The following is a 5,195-nucleotide window of genomic DNA, read 5'->3' as shown; positions in this document are numbered from 1 at the left end:
ATAGTTTGGTCTCTTTTGGGCGATGACACTGTTTTTGTGGACATGGTGGTCTCATTTTGGGGTGTCATCTTCTTCACTGATTCCTATAAGCTTTTTCCAAGCTTCCTTTATATCTAATGCAATTGATATTATAATCAGGGGTTGTATCTGGGTTGCCTATGGGCTTTTGTAATAGGTAAATAGGCTTTTGTTTTTTGAGCAATACTGAAGGGTTTTCTTACTGGTTCTTTCCCTTCAATGCTCGTTGAACCAGACACCATGTAAAAAAAATATAAAGATTTAATATAATTTCAGTGGTTCATCCACTTTTATCAAAAAAAAATAATAATAATAATCTAAAGTATAATATTACTTGTTATATAAAAATAGAACACGTCACGTTTTAAGAACTAACAAATTTTCATGATCTATATATTGTGAAGCAAAATAATGGTCATGTTAATGTTATTTTATTTAACACTCTTAACCAAACGCTTTTCACAAAATCTATCTCATTTTGTGCCCATCTTTTGTAAATGGTCTTTAGCTATATATAATATTTCTAGCAAAAAATTCCTGATTATGTCACCTTATATGTGTGTTAGTTATGTTGAAACTTTGACATCTTACCCCAAAAAGCAACTATGACCAACTGGCTAGTTTGGGCCCTTTGATGAATCTAGCATTATCTAAAAGCAATGTTGAATGTCAACATTATTTCCTTCCAAACATTAGTAGCACCTTCAAGTTTTCTAAACAAATCAAAAGTTTGACCAACTTTTTGCTTGCCTCCATTTTTAATTTTTATTTTTATATCATAAGGATTATTTTCTTAAATTAGGCCTTAAGCTTTATGAAATATATCTTTGGTTTGAAACCACCGAACCTATAAGCTAGATTGAGAGCTCATTTTTTTATATTGAATCAATGCAAATACAAGAATAAAGCTACCAATAAGTAGTAGAAGGAAAATTACCAATCAAAAAAAAGTAGTAGAAGGAAAATTAAGACTATGATGTGTACAACACCACACAAATTGCTTGAATTTGATCAAAGATTGTTTCCAGTCTAAAACTGATTAATTTGATCTTTGATCTGTTGAAGCTTATCCATGAGAAAAAAAAAATTCCAATTACCACAGCAAAAAAAATTTCTAATTCCATATGTACGTATTTTAGTATGTTATTTTTTTTAACACCCTACATTTAATTCTACGACCTCCAAAACCTCATCCAAGCTAACCCAATATTAAGGTTTAAGTAGTTCCCTAGGAACTCTGACCAAAGTGTAGTCTCATAGCAAAGATTGCAGTCAAAAAAAGTTGGTAGCGATGTTTAATTAAGCATATCCATTACATTTCATTTCCTTTCATGTACTCACCCTACAATGCCTTGGATATGAATGTTGAACATTGGAGAAAAACTTTAAACATTAAGATTTTGTTGATAGAACAATAGAAGATCATCTCACACGTTTTCAACTAAAATTTCACTCTATCCATATCCCTAAAGAAAATGAAAGTGGATGCAAAAATTGATGAAGTCCATTGCAAGAGATGATGAAGAACATTCCTAAACATAATGAAATCTACATTAAAAAATGGAACCTTCCTTCTCACTTAAAATATTTGTCATCAAAGCTTCCTAACATTTTTAGCATGTAACATTCATCTCCCCGCCATTTATTTTTATCATGAACCCTATAAAGAGAAATAAACACATTAGTGGTAAAAATTATAAGTAGATGGTGGCTTATGCTATCTTGTGAAATTTTATATAAGCACAAGCACCATGTATTGCTTTACATAGAAAAAGAAAATTACTAGTAGATGTTGTAATACATATAATTTGATATCATAAAGAACATCATGAACTAATGACACGCTACATAACTTAATAGCTATCACATTTAAGCTATGTTAACATTCTACATTAAGCTACCATCACCATCCATAAATGCTCTCATCAACATTGTTAAAATCTCATTTCATTTCAATTAATGTTGCATGTGTATGAGATGTCAAGACATTCTAGGGATAATAAATAAATAATGCATTAATGCTCCATGGTACCCACAATAAATATCATTGACAATTTACACTTCTCTTTTAACTAGGTCTATTCTAGAACTTTTATTTCCAAAAATTGTTGTATCAAAATTTATTCATATAATACAATTTGAGTTGTTCATCATCATTCATTGAATAATATTAAATTCGCCAAATGAATTAATCTATCCTTTTGTGTCTCAATTTTTTTCATCCACATGTAATATTTTTCTAACTAGATGATTATTCACCTAATAAATTATTTTATTTATTCAATTTGATCAATAATATGCCATGTACTTCTTTTTTAAACCATGTATAATTTACCAGCAAAAACCAACATTGTTGGCAAATGTGCACAATTTTGTTGTAAGATTATTATTTTTTCCCAAATAGACACTATATTCCACAAAACATAATGCTTTTGACCAAGATCCGTCAAGATTCATATTTTTTTTAGAAAAGATTTCTTAAAGTTATCATGGATCAAAGCATAAACTATCATAATGTGAAGGATAAGTATTCATAAATTTAACATGAGATGTAGAAGAATAAGCATCATGTATCACATCATTATGTATGAAAGGTGATGTATTATCTAAAAAGCATGCCTCTATAGATGTAAAATCATCATGACATGTGAAAGAGAGATCATCATAGGATGAAACAATTGTGCTTAGTTGGTGGAAGTAAAACTATATCATCTATGTTCATCCTACAAGGTTTATCACAATCCAAAATGATCATCTTGAAACACATGAATAGATGACAAGTGTATCTAATAAGGATAGATGTGTACTAATCAACTCCATGGAGGAAAGATGAGATGTAATATAAAAAACCCTCCATAGAGAATGCATCCTTATAAAAATGTGTCTTGAGAGTAGTAAGGATAGAGGGATCTAAAAAAAATTTAAAAAATGAGAATTTATCGAAATTTGAAATGTATGTATGACTATTAGCCATGAAACAAACTTAAATAGATTCCATAATGATACGATATCCTAGGGTGGGATAGTGGGCTAATAGGTAACTCACTATATATAACCAAACTTAATCAAACGTTGTGCAAATATGAATCAAATCCTCGGTAAAGATGCAAATATATGAAAAATAAGAATAATATTATATCTAGAAATGTAAATTATAGACCCTATTAAAAGGTAGGGATGTGTAGACTAATCGAATTGACCAAAATTTAAAGTAAAATAAGCTTTCTTTTACTATGATATTTGCTAATATAATGAAATATATACAAATAAGCACAATCGACATAAGCAAAAAAATGACTACTATTTATTGATAATTGTTAGTAATTGAATATGGAAAATATAAATAGATACAAACGTACTTAGTTTGATAAACCAAAGATACGGATTTGAATATTATATATCTCAAAATATAGAACAAGACATACTAGAATGGTAATTCAGTCAACAATCAAAATATTATGCATTTACTACGTAGTCACTGCTAACTTTTGGGGACAAATCTACAAATATGATATTGTCCTATGCGTACAAACTTGACCCGTGTGATGTACAAAATACTCTTCTTTACTTTCCCTGAGGTTCCTTGATTTCTTTCGTGCTTATTGATGTTTGTAGAGACTAATGATATTGATAATACCTTTGATAGGTTATCATACAATTGAGTCATAAGGGCTCTTCACCTTGATCAACACCTTGAGAATACGAAAAATCAAGGATAAAATTGGCATTTTTTATGATTATGTTGTGATTGTCATTGATGGACACACACTTGCTATGAGATCACTTTTTGAATGTATGAATTATGCTCAACCGGTATTTGTTCCGAACCGGTATTATGTTGTAGTCTTTAGACTATCGATGTTATGCAGAAAGTGTTTACCAATCTCAAGCGGTATAAAGACCCAAGCGGCATAAAGAGATCAAGCGGTTTGAAGATCTCAAGCGGAACGGAGCAAAGGAGCCAGAAGCGGCAGTTATCTTTTTCCCAATCTTCAATTTTTGTCAACCGGAAATCTGTATAAACCGGTATTACTCTGAGTTACCAACCGGTATTACTCTGAGTTACCAACCGGTAACCGGAAAGTTGTATAAACTGGTAATACTCTATGATGAGTTACCAACCGGTATATTTTTGTGATGAGTTACCCTCCACCGACACTTTGACGATGATTTTGTGTCGTGTTACCAAATGTGTATAGATACAATGAACCTAGGAACTTGCAATATAATCCTATTGGACCGACATGAAATCAGATTCCTTTTAAGGACATCATGTCTAGGGTTTTGAGTGTATGAGTGTAGCTGTTAGGTTTTGTGGTGGTTGTCAAAGTTCTTGTATGTGTGATCTTAACTAAGAAGATCAAGTCTGTGTGCTGCAACAGAGTGTGGATTTACTGAAGACTGAAGTAATGCTGAAATGCATTAGCTATGAGCTACAATGGATCTAATCAAGCAGACCGTGCCATTTGCTAGAGCATTCACTTGTTGATTACTCACATCTTTGACAAGTCAGAAACCCTTAACCGGGTAGGCCCAGAAAAGCCTTTGTAAATCCTCTAACAAGGTCATTCACATCTGTGGATCTGAAATCCTCTCACAAGGTAGCCTTTAATCAGACTTATCTCCTAACAGAGATTGAGATTCCTAACAGGATCTGTTCTGGTAAAGAATATTGTATGACCTTAACCGGTCTGGTTACTATTCTGCAGATAGTTACTTGTGAGTTTCATCTTACCGTGGTTTTTCCCATTTGGGTTTCCACACCAAAATCTCTTGTGTTATGGTGATTGTGCTTCTGTGGGTGAATGCCTTATTTGCTATTTGGTTTGCATGTGTGTTAACCGGTTTGTTTGTTAAACTATTTTACCGATTTACTGCTAGACTGTTAAAGTGTTTAAGTACAGTATTTTTTGGTATACTAATTAACCCCCCCCCCCCCCCCCCAACTCTAAAAACACTCTTGAATGGTGCAAATGCTCCTAGAATGATTGTGCCATGTTAGATACTTTGTAGAACACCAATTATAACATGTAGATTTGAATTTTGTGCCCTTATAATTTAATGATTGGATTAAATCCATTATGCCCTCAAATGCAAGTACATTAACATATCAAACAAACTTCTATTTAGTTAGCTTTCAAGATAAGGGTAAAACCATGATTGTCGAGACAACTATA

Source organism: Cryptomeria japonica, chromosome 3 (genome assembly GCF_030272615.1).
Source record: "Cryptomeria japonica chromosome 3, Sugi_1.0, whole genome shotgun sequence".
Lineage (NCBI taxonomy): Eukaryota > Viridiplantae > Streptophyta > Pinopsida > Cupressales > Cupressaceae > Cryptomeria > Cryptomeria japonica.
This window is presented reverse-complemented; position numbering follows the sequence as displayed.